Source organism: Rhinoderma darwinii, chromosome 10, assembly GCF_050947455.1.
Source record: "Rhinoderma darwinii isolate aRhiDar2 chromosome 10, aRhiDar2.hap1, whole genome shotgun sequence".
NCBI classification, from domain to species: domain Eukaryota; kingdom Metazoa; phylum Chordata; class Amphibia; order Anura; family Rhinodermatidae; genus Rhinoderma; species Rhinoderma darwinii.
This window is the reverse complement of record NC_134696.1, coordinates 20581239-20602137: the sequence shown is the minus strand read 5'-3', so window position 1 is coordinate 20602137 and position 20899 is coordinate 20581239. Positions and strand designations below refer to the sequence as shown.

The window sequence follows — 20899 nt, the reverse complement described above, 5'->3', positions numbered from 1 at the left end:
TGAACTGGAGTCATTCGTTGGATTTCCTACAATGCACTGTTACAAAACCATCAGCTGTGCAAGTAGAACAAGCACCGGATGAACAATGAATGTTTTCATTCTGTGACAGCCAGAGAAAACGATGAAAATAGAAAGTTTAAGAACTTTTTATTATACATCAAATAATCTTGATTTGCATAATATTGGACAATCCCTATGCTGTTGAGCAGCTACATCACATCTCCTAGTGGTTTATGGCGAAGAACTGTATTTCACCGGGCTGTATATGGGTGTACATTTTAATGTAGCCATGTTTTCCGCAGACATATTTTTAGATTTTTATATGGATATGACAACTCTCTACCTAATATTATGTACAGAGCAGTTGTCACTTCCCTTCCCCCGCTCCACTTGGCAGTTCATACATGCAGATCACTCAGTAGGGGGCGACAATGAATCCCTCTCTCTATGTATAATATATATTTTATATGTGTATGTATATATATATATATATACATATATATATTCTGTACATAATGTACATATAATCTAGCCCCCCCCCCCACCCAGCTTATCATTATACAAGAACATGCCCAGCCTGCTCCATGCGTGCCTACAATGAAAGCCTCTAGTTAATACATGATGCCTACATGACATATAAAGTCTCATAGGTCTCACAGAGCAGACATGAGAAAGTCCTGCTGCATCGCACCATCTGTTCTGCTTTATATTTACTACATAAATATCCTGGTAATATGTATTTAATTAACGAATGGCATATAGACCGCAAACTGCAGAACATAAGTGGCAACAGCTGATCTGAGAGTTGTAATCCCAGTTATTCCAGTGTAGCTCTTCCAGTTTATCAGATTGTGGTAATTTGCATCGTACCCATACGGTGATACCAGACACATGGCCCTGTATGAGCCGCACTTCATGGTCTATGCAATTGGCGCAATTCCAGACGTTATTTTGTTTTAGTCTTAATTTCCCTCCCATCATGCAAGTGTCTTATTCTTTGTACACTTTCTTTTGTGCTCACTGTCGCCCCCTACTGAGTAATTTTCTATGTATGAGCTGCCAATGATTATAAAAATTGACCTTTATGTTGGATCAGTTTGGTGTTTTGGGACATGAATAAATAGAATAAGATGGAAATCAAAATTTCTTTATATAACATGTGTGGATTACTACAGTCATTAAATTGCCCTTGTGACCAGAGGCTACTGTGCATCCCACTGAAGAGGACATGAGGGAGGAGCAATGGGAGGGGTTTCCCAGCTGGTCATAGCCAGTCAGCAATGCTGAGAAAACTCCCAGTGATGCTGATTAGCTGAGACCACCTGGGTCTATCCTCACATTGATCCTCCCTTGTGTCCTTTTCAGTTGGATACAGGCACAGTACGTAGCCTACAGTGAAGCCTTAAATATATTAAATTCATTATGACCAATTATGTCTTTGAGGTTTAATATATAGTTTTATATACAGTGATTAGCAATGTTGCATTCATAAAAATTATATTGGAAGTTTGGAGAAATAGAAGAGATAGCATCATGGAGGGCCCAGGTGGCCAAATATGGACCGACTCTATAGTCTAATACGGAAATCCAGGGTGCAGTTAATAGATGGGGTAAAGAAGGTCTAAGGATGGACAGATGACCCATTGGCCATTGGTGTTAGTGGGCAAATTAAGGATTATCTGGTCAATAGACAAATTATATTTACATGTAATGAAGGGTACGGAAATTCAGAGAATTATAGCTTAAAAGAGCTGACCAGAAGCATTTTAACTTTTTTTCTATGATAGAACATCGTCTAAGCTAAAACATAGTCTAAGCTAGAACATAGTCTAAGCTAGAACATAGTCTAAGCTAAAACATAGTCTAAACTAGAACATAGTCTAAGCTAGAACATAGTCTAAACTAGAACATAGTCTAAGCTAGAACATAGTCTAACCTAGAACATAGTCTAATCTAGAACAGTCTAATCTAGAATTTAGTCTAATCTAGAATTTAGTCTAATATATAGAACACAGTCTTATCTAGATCATAGTCTAATCTAGAACAATGTTAACTTCTAAATAAGGAGGTCATTAACCACAGCCTATAAATAATTCATTAAAATAATAAGTAACAGGGCAGCTCACTATGAAACTTATGTTGTGTCACCTACTAAAATGGTTTGGTCCATTACTAGAGTCACCCCCCCCCCCCCGGTCAGCTAATACAGAATATTTGCTAACCAGGCACCTTCTAATAATGGCGGATTAAAGGAATTTTCCTGTAGTTGACATCCTAAACCCCTATAGTGTAATCTCATGGCTCAAAACGGATACGGATTTTTCCGCGACTCTCAGCTCGTTCTCTTTAGGTGACGTATAGTGACAGATGCTTCTATATATAGAAGTGAATGGAATGTGAGGTCAGAAAGATCTTCTCTGGGTCAGCAGAACTTCTGGTCATTTCCTGCCAGTCTTCTCCATTTACAGCGCTAGCGGCCTATTTCTGGAAATCACACTATATTACTTGATTTTAATGGGAGCCTGGGGGAAAAACCTCAAAAATGAAGGCAGCCTAATGATACTTCATGGAGTCATTAGAACCTCGACCACCATAAATAATGTCCCACTGACTACAACACAAGCCAAGTCCTACTCAGTCCCGCTCTCTACTCAGACAACACCGAAAATTCAATGGTCTGTATTATAATACACCATTATTGTATGCTATGTAGACTGTGCATGTATTCCTTAATATAGCTAATGTATCTAAGCCTATCATTGTGATACTCACTCAGAGAACCACACAGAACTACACTCCCCAACATGTGCTGCTGAGCTGGTGAATATAAACCTATCATGTGTGAGAAAACCACACAGCACTACATTCCCTATCATGTGCCGTTGACCTGATGTATCTAAGAATATCATGTGTGATACTCACTCAGGGAACCACACAGCACTGCATTCACCATCATGTGCTGCTGAGCTGATGTATCTAAATCTATCATGTGTTATACTCTCTCAGAGAACAACACAGCACTACATCCTCCCTTACGTGCTGCTGACCTGATGTATCTAAGCTTATCATGTGTCATACTCCCAGAGAACTATACATCACTACTTTACCCATCATGTGCTGAGGACCTGATGTATCTAAGCTTATCATGTGTGATACTTTCTCAAAGAACCACACAGCACTACATTCTTCATTATGTGCTGTTGACCTGATGTATCTAAGCCTATCATGTGTGATACTTTCTCAGAGAACTACACATCACTACTTTACCCATCATGCCCTGCGGACCTGATGTATCCAAGTTTATCATGTGTGATACTCTCTCAGAGAGCCACACAGCACTACGAACTCCAGCATTTGCTTCTGACCTGATGTATCTAAGTCTATTATGTGTGATACTCTGTCAGGGAACCACACAGCAGTACTTTCCCCATCATGCGCTGCTGACCCTATATATCTAAGCCTATAATGTAAGACATTCTCGGAGGACCACACAGCATTATATTCCACCTAACGAAAAGATACAAAACATAATTATAATCTCTAGGGACAGGGTACTGCTGAAGCAGTGTATCTAAGCCCATCATGTGTGATACTGCCTCTGGGAATCACGTAGCTCCTCCTCATGAAATATGTCACTATATAATGATTTCCAGAAGCAATGTCCTGCAGTGACTGCGTATCTAAGCCAATCATGTGTGACTCCCAGTAACGGTGACTGTCCTTGGATATTAGGGGTAGTTGTCCGCCGTGTACAGTGATATACCTATATGTGCAGGTAGGGTCTGAGCAATGCAGAGGGAGATACAGCACACACATGTAATATATAACTCTGGTCACAGTGTTGGGGGTCCCTCAGTTCAGGGTGTATTAATGTAGGAGAGACTGGGCTGGGCGCCCCCTGTACTGCATGGGGGAGATTCTGAGCTAACCCCCCCATTGTGTTTTCATCATTAACCCCTTAGAGCCTGCTTACAACCTTGGAGCTTACCGTTAAACACGTGTGCTGTGAAGCATTACAAACAAAAGCCATCCATGCGTGGGGTTTGGCATTACATGCGTCTTTTAGCCCCTCTTATCAGATTGGACATGATGTAATTCCAATGCAATGTATCTTATCCTAATAATATAGTGAGGAATGAGACATCCACCCACCCACCCCTTTTATATAACACATGACAAAGGCACGGATCCAATGTGTTCTGTCTACCAAGGTGAAGTTTTTTATGTTGAAACACTTTGGAGATTGAACGTCAAAATAGGAAAGACCTTTCTAAAATAATGGGGGTTCTTGTCCCCCCTTTATCTTGTTTCCATTGAATAGTACTACCCCTATACATTTGTTTCCAAGGATTGGGGGTCTTTAGCAGACTACATCCAAGGATTGGGGTCCTTGCAGCTCTTATTTTCTGTCCAACCTTAATCTTTGTCCAAGCATTGGGGATCCTTACACCTCTTTACCTGTACAACCATTTTCAAGGATAGGGGGCAAATGCCCATGTCTAACATTGTTGTACCTGGGGGTCTTCAGAAAACTGCTTATAAGGATTAGGGGCTCCTCCAACCCTTTACCTTTGCTTAAGCTATGGTTTCTCCACGCGTTGGAGATTCTGGTACCCACTACCTTTGTTTCACTTGAGGCTTTATGTAATGGGGGGGGGGGGGGGTGTCCTTATATCCTCTATTTTTATTCTTCATGGTTCTAGCACTCCTTTATCTTTGTTCACTATGAGCCCATTTTCAAAGATGGGGGGTTCTTATGCACTGTAGCTTTTATTCTTCATGGTTCTTGCACCCCTTTGTTCAACCTGACCCTGTTCCTAGGATAAGGGGGTCAATGCACCACTTCACCTTTGTTCATCCTGAGGTCTTCAGCAGATTAGAGTTGCATTCAATGTTTTAATTTTGCAAAACAATAATACAAACAATAAATAAAAAAATGCAACAATGTTTCTTACCTTCTGGATGGTGATTCCCAGGATCTTGAGGAACATATCTTAAAATAGCAGAGCCCTGAGTCTCCAAGCAGGCAGTGAATGGACCAAAATAACAGCTCCCAAGAGATCCACAGCTGATCCGATCGCAGGCTTTCCACTTGCAAAGTGAATTTCCAGGGGGCTTCTGCTAAACAATCTCACCCCACACAGCTTTCCTGAGCCCCTGTGGGTAAGCATTGTTCCGAAGACAAGCAAGGTCTGGGTAGATCCCTTTGTGGAGCTGTACTGAGCAGGAGCAGCCCCTCAGCCCACCCGAAACAATGGGCTCCCTCTCCCTCTCTGTTGTCATTGCTCCCAACCCAGCCCTCACTTCATCATTTGGGTTGGATGTGTGATGAGAGGATGGCTATAGAGAGCGCATGCTTCACTCTGCTTCCTCCAGCAGCCACTTCTTCTTCATCTGAGGTGGAAAATTGCAATCTGACAACTTTTTTACTTCCAGATGTGTAGATTGCAGCTAGGATTTCCTTGCATCCTCCCACACTCCTTCTGTCAATTTTTTTGGGCTTGTTCTATGCATAAAATAATCCTCAGACTCAGTATAAGGAAACTGCATAAGCAAGGGAAGGGTTAAATGGGATAACATGCATTGGAGGCTGAAGAAACTCCTCTCCTTGAAGTTTTGCTCCAGGTCTTGTTTTACTTACAGATGTGTAGATTGCAGCTAAAATGTCCTTGCCTCTTCCCACACTCCTTCTGTCTATTTAATCTGTCTATCTTTTGGGCTTGAGACACTTCATGCAATACAATAATCCTCAGATTTAGATATAAGGAAAGTGCAAGGGAAGGGTTAAATGGCATAGCATGCATTGGAGGCTTAAGAAACTCCTGGGAGAACACAGCTGTCAATCATATCTCCTCTCCTTGAAGTTTTGCTACAGAATCTTTTACTTACAGATGCGTAGATTGCAGCTAGGATGTCCTTGGATTTTCGAACACTCCTACTGTTTATCTATTGAGCTTGGGACACTTGATGCATACAATAATCCTCAGATTTAGATATAATAAAAGTGCAAGGGAAGGGTTAAATGGCATAGCATGCATTGGAGGCTGAAGAAACTCCTGGGAGAACACAGCTGTCAATCATATCTCCTCCACTTGAAGGTGAGCTCCAGATCCTGTATAGTCTTCTTGTCATTCACACTGTACAGACTAAGAAGCAGAGTCAGTTAGGTAGACATCATGGTCCAGCCTCAGAAGAAGGTCTAGTTCTTCTCCAAGGTCCTCAGATGTAGTTCAGAGTTGCTTTATTTGGGTGGTCTGTATATTTTGCACCATGTACACCTTCACAGGTTCTGCTACTTTAATCTCATTCCTTTTTCCATTCCTTTATATCTTAACTGGAGACACACAATGCAATAATCCTGAGACATAAATGCACATATGGAAAATGCAAGATATTATGGGACCACAAGTAAGTATAACTGGCAAGAAGCTTGTACCGGTGGCTGCAGAAGTTACTTGGAGGACACAGATGTCATCTTCTCTTCTTCTAGTTGTGCCCTAGATCCTCTATAGTCTTCAAATTGCCATTGTAGATACAGAGGAGCAGGGTCAAGGTATCATTCATCCTAGATAGGGTGTCTCTGTGTAGCTCTAGTTCTGTTCTTCATGGTCCACTGACAGCCAGTCCTGAGCTCAGAGTTGTTCTCTGCTTTTCTATGGAACATCATGTTCTTCTTGAAGGCTCCTACTGCCTTAACCCTTTCAGCCATGACATGTTTCATAGGTGATTCCTTGTCTCCATTTCTGGGCTGAAGACTAATGATCCTTATTGCTCTTAACTCCTTAAACCTTCAAATGTAAAAACGCTCAAATCTACACAATTCCGGAACCTTTTGAATTGGAAGGGAAAGCAATCGCTGCAGAAGCTCTTGGGAGGACACAGCTGTCAGTCATACCTCCTCTCCTTGAATTTGTGACCTAGATCCTTTATAGTCTTCACATATTAGAAACATTAAGACGCATGGCTTGTGTATTCTACTACCTTGGAACAGTGTCAATGTCTGGGTCTAATCCTGCTATCGAGGGTCCTCAGCTGCAATCTTGAGTTCAGACTTGCTCTTCTCTGTGTTTTGTAGACAGTGCGTTGCATTTATCTGTCTTTGCTCTGTATATTTTAGTAATTTTTCTATGCCTAAAGCTAAATACCATGTTCACCTTCAAAGCCTCCGCTGATGTAACCCTCTCATCCCCTAACATTTCCATCCGTGATCTCTTTCCCATTAAGCGTGTCTACTTTACTGTTGACTCTTTTGAACCTTAGATGAAATGAACCCATTCCCCTTGGGTGGATTAATGCAATGTAAATCATTTTAGTCTCAGTTTTCCTGTATCTAAATATAGGCCATCCTGGATTCCTAGCAACGTGGTGGCTTCCTGATTTTACGTTTGACTTGCTATGTCGATAGATAAAATGTTGGCCTCCTTGGAACTATACTCTTAGGCCAGGACCACACACGCAGTATTTGATGCAGTTTTTGGCGCCGTTTTTTTAGCCAAAGCCAGAAGTGGATCCAAAAGGAAGGAAAGGTCTAAAGAAAAGACTAATACATCTCCTTTCTTTTGTGTCAACTCCTGTGTTTGGTTACAAAAACGGTGCCAAAAACGGCATCAAAACTGTGCGTGTGGCCTTCTAGTTGTGCATGGGATTAAATCACATTTCCAGAGTTTGGATCTAAATCTGTTCAGTGTACAAGTCCCACATTTGTAAAAAAAAATACCATGCCATCTCTTTCTTTTCGTGCTCAAGGTTGCCAGTTATATTTATTCTCTATAGATAACCAAGTAGGAGGAGAAGTAAGCTACTTCCTCCTTCACTGATGTCATCCTTGAATTACACTAAGGCATAGATTAAGGTCGGTAGATGCCCCTGGGGAAAAACAATTGGTGGGGGCTGTCATCCCACCTGACACTCTATGACTGCCCTACAGAAGATGATGAAAAAATACACTAATTGCCCTACAGAAGACGTGGCCGCACATGGCCCTGTCCTTTGAAGTCTATGAGAGTTATGGAGACAGTCGAACTAGAGACTCCCTTAAACTTCAAAGGAGACAGCCAGACAGGTGCGTAGCCACCTTTCCACGCCTTCTTAGCTGAATAGGATTGCTGAACAGCCATCTGGGAAACCCCTTCTTCTGAGAGGTAGGGGTCCCAAAGGTGAGCAGTATTTACACGATCCATATAAATAATAAATGCCGGGGGAGTACCGAGCCCACTGAGATGGTGAGCCCCACTGAGATGATGGGGTCTGCTGCTCCGACGTCCCCACCATGGCCGGCATGGCCACGCTACAGTATTATTCAATCTAGCATACGTGCCGCATGCTAGGCACGTTTGCTAGAGCGTGGCTCTGGCGCTGCCCGTCATGAGCAGAAGAAACTTGCATGTGAGGAAAGAGTGAGTAAGCACCCCTCCCCGATGGAGAGAGTTATATAGTTAGGGTTTATATACAGGGATAATGGTTGTTATATACAGTACAGGGATGATGGGGGTTAATACAGGGATGATGGCTGGACTACCCATCATCCCTGTATATAACCCCCATTATCCCTGTATATAACAAACATCATCCCTGTGTATACCAGCTCTCATTCCTGTATATACCAGCCATCATCAATGTATATACCAGCCAGGCTGGTCTATACAGGGATGATGGAGGTTATATAATGTTATGATGGCTGGTATATACAGGTTTAATGATTGATATATACGGGGATGATGGGGGTTATATACAGGGATGATGGGGGTTATATACAGTTATATATAAGTTTTGCCTGGGAGGGAAGCTTGTTCTGCCTACGCACTCCAGGAAATAAAAATTTTGGGGAGTACATTTTTGTTTTCCTTATCGTCCTTGGCAGCACAACACATATGGGACTTGCCAAGCAATAGCAATATGGGCGGTATAGCAGACGCCATTTCTTTTGCCAAATAGAGAACCCTCTGATGCCAGTGAGTCGAGCCTGTAGTGCTTGACAAAGGTTGATGTGGATGCCCACGTAGTGGCTCTGCAGATCTGATCCAGGGGAATATGCCCGACTTCTGCCCATTAGGTAGCTGTAGAGCGTTTGGAATGTGCCCTGATCTGCAGAGGAGATTGAAGGTCACTGAGATTATAGCATTTTTCAATAGTTGATCTAATCCACCTTGCTAGGGTGGCTTTACTTGCTTTTTGCCCCTTATTAGGACCGGCATGTTGAAGGAACAGATTTTTTGATTTCCTAAAAGCCTTTGTCCTTTGAATATAGGTGAGGACTGCTCTTGTCACATCCAGTGTATGCCAATTTTCCTGATCTTCACCTTGGGGATGAGGGAAAAGAACTGGCAATAATATTTCTTGGTTTATATTCCTAAAAGAGGGAACTTTAGGCAAGAACCCAGGCATGAAGCTCGCAGGAAGAAGGCCATGAAGGAGAGAAATCTGATGGACGACTCTTGCATGGGTTCAAACGGTGGCTTTGTTAGAGCCGAGACCACTACTGAAGGGTCCCAGGAAGGAGAGGGTACCTGAGAGACTGGGCTAAGGTTTCTTAAAGCCTTGAAGAAGGTCTTCACCAACTGTTGGTTAGAGAAATGATTTTGCAATTGGGCATTGATTGCCGTGAACTGCACCTTAAGGGTATTTAGCGTCAACCCTTTATTGAAGCCCTCCTGAAGAAATTGCTGGATAGTATTCAGAGAAACTGTGTTTGCTGAATTCTTAGAGCACCAGGAGGTGAACAGGGTCCAAACACTGTTGTATATTTTGACCATTGAGGGGCATCTGTCTAACAGCAAGATGTTAATGACTTCAGACGAAAGCCCCATTTCCGTCAGATTCTGCGGGTCAGTCTCCAGGCCGTGAGGTGTAGACTGCGAGGGTTCGGTGATACACCCCTCTCTGGGACAGGAGGTCCGGTGACACCGGTAGTTTCAGGAACCTGCCTTTCGAGAGAGACAAGACTAGGGAGAACCTGGCTCTGTGGGGCCAAAATGGCAGGATTGCAATGGCTTCCGCTTTTTTGTCCCAAACTTTTCTCAATACTCTGGGTATTAAGGGGAGGAGAGGAAAAATGTAGACTAATTTTTCTCTCCAACTGACAGACAGGCCATCCAATGCTACTGCATGGCGGGTGTGGTATAGAGAACAGAAGCCGAGGACTTTGTTGTTCTCTTCCGATGCCATCACATCCAAGTCTGGCATTCCCCATGTGGCAGCTAAGCTGTTGATAACCTGAGGGTTGAGACTCCACTCCCCTGGATGGAGGATATTGCGGCTGAGGAAATCTGCAGTGTGGTTCAAGGAGCCCTTGATGTGAACTGCTGAAATTCCTAACGAATGTTGTTCTGCCCAACTCATAAGTCGTCTGCATTTGGCCGACATTGAGGCACTCCTCGTTCCTCCTTGCTTGTTTATGCAGAAAACAGTTGCTAGGTTGTCCGACTGGACCAGGATCTGGGTATTTCCCAGATGAGATTGAAAGGACATTAGCGACAATCTCACTGCTCTGAGTTCTTTTATGTTGGAGGATAGTGGCACTTCCTTCTGACTCATCTGTTCTGAACCCATAGGTGATCCATAGGAGGAGGCATCCGTTGTGAAGACTTTCTGTGGTGGAGGAACAAGGGATTTCCCAGACTGGAGAGTGTCGGGATTAACCACCAGTTGAGGTCTTGAAGGGTGAAGTTGGAGACATTGAAGAAAGCATCCAGATTTCTGAAATTTTTGTCCCAGGATCTGAGGATGTCGAGCTGTAATGATCTCATGTGGGCTTTGGCCCAGGGGACTTCATCTATGGATAAGATCATTAGACCTAGGATTTTCATAGCTCCTCGAACTGATATATTCGGATGGCAAATAAGGTGCTCTATTGTACCCCAAATTTCAGTAATCATCTCTGTAGACAACTTGACTGTCATTGACCGGGAATTCACCATGAATCCTAAGAATTTCAGATTCTGTGATGGTGAGAGCTGTGACTTTCTGAAGTTCACCAGGAACCCGTGAAAGTGAAGAAACTCCAATGTGGTTTGGAGATGTTCTTGGAGAAGGCGCTTTTATTAGCCAGTCTTCCAAGTAAGGGACCACACATATCCCCTTCAGCCTCAGCGCTGCTGTTAGGACCACCACGATTTTCGTAAACACACGTGGTGCCGATGATATCCCGAAGGGTAGGTAGATAAACTGGAAGTGCTGTATTCCGCCCTGCATCTGGACCGCCAGTCGGAGGAACTTTTTGTGCACGGCCAGAATAGGGACATGCAAGTATGCGTCCGTAAGGTCGATTGTTGCCAGAACATCGTTCCTTTCCAGAAGGTTCATCACCGACCGGATAGTCTCCATCTTGAAGGTTCTCCTCCCCAGATATTAATTGAGGATGGTCAGGTCTATAACCAGTCTCCAACTGCCGTCTGATTTGGGCACCGGGAACACTTTGGAGTAAACTCCTTGCCCTCTTTCTGAGACTGGAACATCTTCCAGGGCTGCTTTCTGGAGAAAGACCTGTAGAAGCTGATGGACTATCGGATTGTGATGCCTGTTGAGGACAAGTGGTCTGGGGTGTGATTTCTGAACTCCAACGAGTATCCTCCCCTGATGGTCGTCATCACCCAGTCATCGGATGATGTCACCGACCACCGAGAGGAGAATCTCTGAAGCCTTGCTCCTACTTGTAGGATTGGCTCGGCGTCATAAACTGTTCGGGTTTTGACCAGGGGTTTTTCTTCCGAAAGGAGGAAGGGCTTTCCCGCTTCGTTTTAAACATGCGTGGACGGTCTGGAAACCTTCTATTGAACTTTGGGGACCTTCTTCTCTGATACAGAAAGTAACGCCTGGTATCCTTCCTTTTAGGTTCAGGAAACCTAGCCCCTTTGCCTTCCCCTAAGGAATTCAAGATATCCATTAGTTGGGGACCAAACAGAGATTCTGGCTGGAAAGGGAGGCCACAAAAATAATTTTTGGAGAGATTACACCCTGACCATAATTTAAGTCAATGAGCCCTCCTGGCTGCATTCGACAGGGATAAGGCCCTAGATGCACATCTGATGTTATCCAGCTGGGAGTCACAAAGGAACTCCGAGGCTGACTTAATTACTGGGAGAGACTGGAGAATTTCTGCCCTTGGGACTCCATGCTCTAGATTCCTTGATAGGTGGCTTAGCCAGACCCAGAGTTCTCTAGCCACCGGTACTGAAGACAACAAGGCTTTGCACGAGCCCACTGCTGAGGTATACACCTTCTTCAGAAGGGAATCTGCTTTGCCGTCCATAGGGTCTTTCAGCAGGGCTGATTCATCGGATGGAAAAACGTCTTTCTTTGCCAATTTAACCACTGGCAAATCCAGTTTTGGAACATTCTCCCATTCTTTGGAGCCAGTTTTATCCAGCCTGTAGAGGTTTTTAAACCAAGAGCCCAGTTCTGACTTCCTCTCAGGCTTATCCCAATCTCGTTTCATCCATTCCGTTAGGACAGGATGGCTGGGAAAATGTTTCCCCTTGGTAATGGGAAAATAGAACAGTCTGTCCTTTTTAGGTTTATGCTCAACCTCTTTCCCTGTCTCCAATGTATCCTTCACCACTCTGTGGAGATCATGTAGCTTATCCTAAGGGTATGCTCACACGGCCAATTTTCAGACGTAATTCGGGCATTTTACAACTCGAATTACGCTTGAAAAGACTACTCCATTACACCTGCAAACATCTGCCCATTGCTTGCAATGGGTTTCACAATGTTCTGTTCAGACGAGGTGTAATTTTACGCTTCGCTGTCAAAAGACGGGGCGTAGAAAGACGCCCGCGTCAAGAAGTTCATATCACTTCGTTGGCCATTTTTGGAGCCGTTTTTCATTGATTCCATTGAAAAACAGCTCCAATTACGTCTGTATTGGACGCCGCGAAAAATGCGAGTACTTGCAAAAACGTCTGAAATTCAGGAGCTGTTTTCGCTTGTATTTTGCGTTTGAACATACCCTTACTCAGGATATAACATTCTTCGGGGTCGTCAGAGTCTGGGGAGTCAGAGACCACCTCTGAATCTGAACCTCCTGCTGAGAAGGAATCCTCCTGGTATTGAGGAGGTGGAGAGGAAGAGCGTCTGGCCCTTTTAGTATGGTGTGATGATTTGACATCTTCAAAAACTACAGATAACTGTTGCATAAATCCCCTAGAATCCTCCCTGGGAGGGGAGGCGACTGGGTGGAGCACGATACACATAGATCTGACACATTGTCATCAGGCAGAGGCTGGAAGCATTCCCTGCAAAGCCTGTGCCTGGATCTGTGGGTCCTTTTCCTGCCTTCTCTTCTGGCAGACATCTAGAGAAGAGGCAGAAACAAACGCATGGTAGGAAATGTGCATAACCATCAGCATAGAGACACATCAGGACCCATCAATGTAAACAGCCGTACTGACCTTAGCAAGCAGAGGGCTGTCCAGAGGCAGAGCGCGCAATCTTTCAAACGGTACGCCGGCATTATGAGCCCGCTGCGTCTGCGCGTCACATCCGGGGGGCGGGGTCCAAGCTGACATCACTTCCGCCCCCATCCATGCCTCTGTAACGCCGAGAGAGCGCAGGCAGTCGGTCTGGAAATCCACCTCGGACCTAGATGAACGGGGGATGCTCCAACAGGGGGTCTTCCTCCCCTGCTACCGTTACCAGGATAGGTAAGGTGCCCCGTCGCCGTGTACCAAGAAGATGTCCGCCATGTCACGAAGGGTCTGTGGACCCACTGGGCCATACCGCCTTGGCGGTAAGGCAGCTGGCCAACAGAAAGCAGGTGAAAGTCTATACTTCGTATAGGTACCTGGGGCAGCTCAGACAGCAACAGGGCAGGCTCGGCTGGGACTAGGCAGCAGGTAGATGTCAGGCGAGGTGAAGCAGGTCAGACGTGGATGCAGCATGACACGACTTTGGCACAGCACAGTGCGCGACCAGGATGGTGTGGAATGCAAGGAACAGGAACTGGAACAGGTACAGCAACTGGAACAGGTACAGGAACAGGAAACACACTAGGAGGCCATCACAAAGACAAACTAGGAAACATCAACAACCCTCAGGCATAGAAGCAGGGGGCTGGACCCCTCTTATAGTCCAGGGTACTCACGGGTCAAATTTCATCAAAAGGTCCGGTGCGCACGCTGCCCCTTTAAGAGCGGGCACGAGCATGCGTGCGCACCCTACGGGATCCGGCTGAGGTAAGTGGACGCGAGCATTGGCGTCTCCTGAGGAGGAGGATGGGGCCAGCGCTTGCCGGTGCGGCTGTCAGGAGGGGACAGCCCGCAGCCAGGGACATTACACGCCATCTTGGTACACCTTCGTGACAGAGCGACAGAGACGCAGCCCTGTATACAGCCCGGAATAAATCTTTTCCTCAGTGGTAGGATAGGGAACTGTCTCCGAACTAATTCTAGAGAGAAAGAAAAAATATGCTGGGGCCCGGTTACCGGTACGTACTTATAGGGGAAGTCCTTAATTGCTTAACGCTTATTGCTGATTAACCTGTGTAACGTCCGTGGCTGCGGGCTGTCAGCTCCAGCCTCCCGCTGACAGCCGCAGCCACGAGTCGGCAAGCGCTGGCCCCAGCCTCCTCCTCAGGAGACGCCAGCGCTTGCATCCACTCAACTTCGCCGGAGCCCGCAGGGTCCGCGCGCACGCTCGTCCTCGCTCTTAAAGGGGCAGCGCGCGCACCGGACATCTTGAACGACCTTTGACCCGTGAGTACCCTGGGCTATAAGAGGGGTCCAGCCCCCTAGTTCGATGCCTGAGCGTTGTTAGTTTTCCCAGTCTGTCTTGCAATGGTCCCTTAGTGTTTCCCGTTCCTGTTGTTACCCGTACCTTGTTCCCCGTTCCTGTTTCCGTGCTTTGCCCTAGTATCTAGTCGTGCCACGTCCAGAGGAATCTGCCACGTCCAGAGGAATCTGCCACGTCCAGAGGAATCCGCCACGTCCTGTGTCATCTGCCACGTCCAGAGGAATCTGCCACGTCCTGTGTCATCTGCCACGTCCGGAGGAATCCACCACGTCCTGTGTTATCTGCCACGTCCGGAGGAATTCGCCACGTCTGGCGCAACTTGCGGCTCCTGTGTCATCCGCCACGTTTGGCGCCATCTACTGCACCCATCTCATCTGTGCCAGAGCTGCGGCCACCATCTGGACTATTCAGGTACCCTTGTGCGGGACATTGTATTTCTGGGGTGTCCTGTTGTTTGGCCAGCTGCCTCCCCGCTGCGGCGGTACGGCCTAGTGGGTCCACTAACCCGCTTCGTGACAGTACGCTCAGGCCATGGACCCCGCTGGTCAACCTGCGACGTTGTCTACACAAGCCATGCTGGCTGAGATGGAGGATCTCCAGTCACGACAAGACCAGCTCCTCCTGTCGGTGAACGCCATAGCCCATCGGCTGCTTGCTCCGTCCACAGTCATCACCGCACCCGTTCCTGCGGTTCCGCCTGCTACACTTCCTGTCTGTACCGGTACCATCCCCCTGTGTTTCTTGCCGCTACCTCCACGCTATGACGGAGATCCCAGGTCCTGCAGGGGATTTTTGAATCAGTGCCTGATCCATTTCAGACTACATGCCAGGTCCTTCTGTTCGGATGACGTCAGGATCGCCTTTTTCATCTCTCTCCTTACCGACAAAGCCCTGGCATGGGCCAATCCTCTGTGGGAACATCAGGGACCAGAGACCCGGGACTTGCAGTGCTTCTTACGGACCTTCCGCTCGATCTTTGAGGAACCTGGGAGAGTTTCTTCGGCTGCTGCATCCTTGCTGACCGTACACCAGGGAGACCTCTCCGTGGGCGAGTATGCCATTCAGTTCCGTATCCTGGCTGCTGAATTGACCTGGAACAACGAGGCTTTGGTGGCTACATTCTGGCAGGGACTGTCTTCAGGGATCAAGGACGAGCTGGCTGCTCGCGATCTGCCATCTACCCTGGACGATCTTATCCTACTCGCCTCCCGTGTCGACATGAGGATCCGGGAACGTTCCCAAGAGGTTCTCCGGGGAAGAGAACTTCCCAGGGTGGATTCTGCTGTCCCGCAATCCTCCTCAGTGGTCTCACCAGAGGACCCGATGCAGAGTACTTATGTTAAATTGTCTACCCAGGAGAGACAACGCAGACGCACTTCTGGACTTTGTTTGTATTGCGGCCATGGAGGCCATGTTGTGCGTCTGTGCCCCCAGAGGCCGGAGAGACCCCATTGCCTGGGATTGGTTGGAGAGACAACACTAGGTGGAACAGAATCTAACAGAGGATTCGCTTCCAAACTGACTATTCCTGTGACCCTGGTATCCGGCGACAAGACGCATCAAGTCTCTGCCTATCTTGACTCTGGCTCTGCTGCAAATTTCATCCAGAAAGAGCTTGTGGATCATCTTCAGCTGCCCACAGTTCCCCTGGAGACATCTTTGGCTGTTGCCTCAGTTAATGGACTGCCTCTGCCTGATCCCATTACCTCTAGAACCAAGCCGTTGAAGCTCCAGGTTGGAGTACTTCATTCTGAATTTATTTAGTTCCTTGTTTTGCCCAAAGCCATCAATCCTGTTCTGCTGGGCCTGCCTTGGCTTCGACTACATGCCCCAGTCCGGGACTGGAATTCTGGAGAGGTTCTCCAATGGGGCTCCAAGTGCCATAGTCGTTGTCTGCTGCAGATCCACCCTGTCAAGCCTTCTCTGCCTCAGTTGCTGTCGGGATTGCCTCCCCATTTTGCTCAGTATGCAGATGTTTTCAGCAAAAAGGAGGCCGAGACGCTGCCTCCACATCGCACCTATGACTGCCCCATTGAACTGGTTCCTAATGCCTCTCTTCCCCGTGGACGGGTATATCCTCTCTCCCTGCCTGAGTCTCTATCCATGTCGGCCTATATAAAGGAGAATCTGGAGAGGGGTTTTATACGAAAATCTTCCTCCCCGGCCGGGGCTGGATTCTTCTTCGTTAAAAAGAAGGATGGATCCCTTCGTCCCTGCATTGACTACAGGGGCCTCAACCTGATCACAGTCAAGAACAAATACCCGTTGCCACTCATCTCTGAGCTATTTGATCGCATACGAGGGGCCAACATTTTTTCTAAGCTAGACCTGCGTGGGGCTTACAATCTAGTCCGGATTCGCCGGGGTGACGAATGGAAGACGGCATTTAACACCCGGAACGGGCACTACGAATACCTGGTGATGCCCTTCGGACTGTGTAACGCTCCCGCAGTGTTTCAGGAGTTCGTTAACGACATCTTCCGAGATCTACTCTATGTCTGTGTTGTTGTTTATCTCGATGATATTTTAATTTTCTCCCCAGATCAGACGACTCATCGGAGGCATGTTCGTCAGGTTCTACTACGATTGAGGGAGAATCATTTATACGCCAAGCTGGAGAAGTGCGTCTTTGAGAAGAGTTCTCTGCCCTTCCTGGGCTACATCATCTCGGATCAAGGCCTCAAGATGGATGCTGAGAAAGTGAAGGCTGTCCTGGAGTGGCCACGTCCCCAAGGCTTAAGGGCCATACAGAGGTTCCTGGGATTCGCCAATTTCTACCGGCAGTTTATTCCTAACTTCTCTTCTCTGACGTCTCCCATCTCGACCCTTACCAAGAAGGGTGTGAACGCCAAAGTGTGGACTCCAGAGGCAGAGTCTGCATTTAATAGCCTGAAGAGTGCCTTCACTTCAGCCTCGATCCTCCATCATCCTGACGTATCTCGGCAGTTCTCACTGGAAGTGGACGCTTCCTCTGTCGGTGCAGGTGCACTCCTGTTCCAGAGGAGCTCCAAAGGAAAGGCAGTAGTATGTGGCTACTACTCTAGACTGTTTTCTTCTGCTGAGCGCAATTACTCCATTGGAGATCGGGAGCTGCTGGCCATCAAATTGGCTCTGGAGGAGTGGAGACATATTCTGGAGGGCACTGCTCACCCCATCCTGATCTTCACCGACCATAAGAACCTCACTTACCTTCAGTCCGCTCAAAGACTTAATCCTCGTCAAGCCAGGTGGTCGCTGTTCTTCACCCGTTTTCTGTTTGCGCTCCACTACCGTCCCGCAGACAAGAATGTGAGGGCCGATGCCCTGTCCAGATCGTTTGAGACGGAAGACACGGTGGAGTCCCTCCAGACCATCATAGACCCGTCCTGCATCGTCACTGCTAATCCTCTGCAGGTTAGAGACATCCCTCCTGGGAGGACTTTTGTTCGGTTGGCGGACAGGAGTAGAATTCTCCGCTGGGGACATAGTTCTAAACTTGCTGGGCACGCCGGTGTCCATAAAACCCGAGACCTAATTGCTCGTCACTTTTGGTGGTCCACGCTACCTAAGGATGTTCTGGACTTTGTCTCTGCTTGCACGGTGTGTGCCTCTAACAAAGTGACTCACTCCAAGCCTGCCGGCCTGCTTCAACCTCTGCCTGTACCCAATGTCCCCTGGCAGCACATTGCGATGGACTTCGTCACAGACCTTCCCCCCTCAGCAGGATGTAGCACTGTCTGGGTGGTGGTGGACCGGTTCTCTAAGATGGCTCATTTTATCCCGCTGACCGGCTTACCTTCTGCTCCTCGTCTGGCAAGTCTCTTCATTCAGCACATCTTCCGCTTGCATGGCTTGGCTCTTCACATTGTGTCCGACCGGGGGGTTCAGTTTACCTCTAAGTTCTGGAGAGCCCTCTGTAAACTCCTGGATGTGAGATTGGACTTTTCCTCTGCCTATCACCCCCAATCCAATGGGCAAGTTGAGAGGATCAACCAGATCATGGAAAATTATCTCCGCCATTTCATCTCTTCACAGCACGATAACTGGGTACAGCTTCTACCATGGGCCGAATTTTCTTACAACAACCACACAAGTGAGTCCACCACTTCCACTCCGTTTCACATCGTGTACAGTCAAAATCCCAGAGTTCCTCTCCCTGTGTCGACTTCATCTCAGGTTCCTGCTGCTGACTCTGCATATGGGGACTTCCTGCAAATCTGGCAACAGACCCGTTCCTCTATTTTGCTGGCAGTAGATCGCATGAAGCGAAAGGCAGATATTAAGAGAAAAGAGCCGCCTCAGTATCTTCCGGGGACTAAAGTCTGGCTGTCCTCTCGGAACATTTGCTTGAAGGTGCCTTCATACAAGTTCGCTCCCAGGTTCCTTGGACCATTCGAGGTCCTGCAGCAGATCAACCCTGTCGCCTACAAGCTTCGGCTGCCTCCTAACCTCAGGATTCCCAACTTCCACGTCTCCATCCTGAAGCCTGTGATCCTAAACCGCTATTCCAAGACTCCCAGCCCTGCGGTTGCTCCCAGCGGCTCCTCGGACATCTTTGAGGTAAAGGAGATCTTGGACACGAAGAGAGTGAGAGGAAAGACCTTGTATTTGGTGGATTGGGGGGGGGGTTTGGTCCCGAAGAGAGGTCATGCGAGCCAGAGGAGAACCTCAATGCCCCTACTCTTCTAAAGATGTTTCTCTCTCGCTCCGGTCCCAAGAAGAGGGGGCGTAAGAGGGGGGATACTGTAACGTCCGTGGCTGCGGGCTGTCAGCTCCAGCCTCCCGCTGACAGCCGCAGCCACGAGTCGGCAAGCGCTGGCCCCAGCCCCCTCCTCAGGAGACGCCAGCGCTTGCATCCACTCACCTTCGCCGGAGCCCGCAGGGTCCGCGCGCACGCTCGTCCCCGCTCTTAAAGGGGCAGTGCGCGCACCGGACATCTTGAACGACCTTTGACCCGTGAGTACCCTGGGCTATAAGAGGGGTCCAGCCCCCTAGTTCGATGCCTGAGCGTTGTTAGTTTTCCCAGCCTGTCTTGCAAATGGTCCCTTAGTGTTTCCCGTTCCTGTTGTTACCTGTACCTTGTTCCCCGTTCCTGTTTCCGTGCTTTGCCCTAGTATCTAGTCGTGCCACGTCCAGAGGAATCTGCCACGTCCAGAGGAATCTGCCACGTCCAGAGGAATCCGCCACGTCCTGTGTCATCTGCCACGTCCAGAGGAATCTGCCACGTCCAGAGGAATCCGCCACGTCCTGTGTCATCTGCCACGTCCGGAGGAATCCGCCACGTCCTGTGTTATCTGCCACGTCCGGAGGAATCCGCCACGTCTGGCGCAACTTGCGGCTCCTGTGTCATCCGCCACGTTTGGCGCCATCTGCTGCACCCATCTCATCTGTGCCAGAGCTGCGGCCACCATCTGGACTATTCAGGTACCCTTGTGCGGGACATTGTATTTCTGGGGTGTCCTGTTATTTGGCCAGATGCCTCCCCGCTGCGGCGGTACGGCCTAGTGGGTCCACTAACCCGCTTCGTGACAACCTGTCTCTGCTTAATTGTACATAGGGGACTAAAACCCATATGTGTTGTGCTGCCAAGGACGATCAGGAAATAACTACTATAATACTGCCCTCTAAGTACAAGAATATAATAACTATAATACTGCTCCTATATACAAGAATATAACTACTATAATACTTCCCCCTATGTTCAAGAAAATTACTACTATAATACTGCCCTCTAAGTACAAGAATATAATAACTATAATACTGCTCCTATATACAAGAATATAACTACTATAATACTTCCCCCTATGTTCAAGAATATAACTACTATAATACTGCCCCCTATCTATAAGAATATAACTATTATAAATACTGCCCCTATATACCAGAATATAACTACTATAATACTGCCCCCTATATACCAGAATATAACTACTATAATACTGCCCCTATATACAAGAATATAACTACTATAATACTGCTCCTATATACAAGAATATAACTACTATAATACTGCTCTTATATACAAGAATATAACTACTTTAATACTTTCCCCATATATACAAGAATATAACTACAATAATACTGCCCCCTATATACAAGGATATAACTCCTATAATACTGCCCCCTATATACAAGAATATAACTACTATAAAACTGCCTCCTATATACAAGAATATAACTACTATAATACTGC

The 20899-nt window shown here is 47.1% G+C and overlaps 1 protein-coding gene and 1 long non-coding RNA gene across 2 annotated transcripts in view; one reads left to right on the top strand and one right to left on the bottom strand.

Moving 5' to 3' along the window:
- The window catches only part of GPR153 (G protein-coupled receptor 153), a 58440-nt gene extending 53039 nt beyond the window's left edge, over positions 1-5401 (bottom strand). The window contains exon 1 of the mRNA XM_075839451.1: positions 4956-5401. The gene's annotated coding sequence lies outside the window, so the exon portion shown is untranslated. The remainder of the gene's footprint in view (positions 1-4955) is intronic.
- LOC142661840 (uncharacterized) overlaps positions 1-20899 on the top strand; it is a 46445-nt gene that overhangs the window by 4471 nt on the left and 21075 nt on the right. The window lies entirely within an intron of this gene.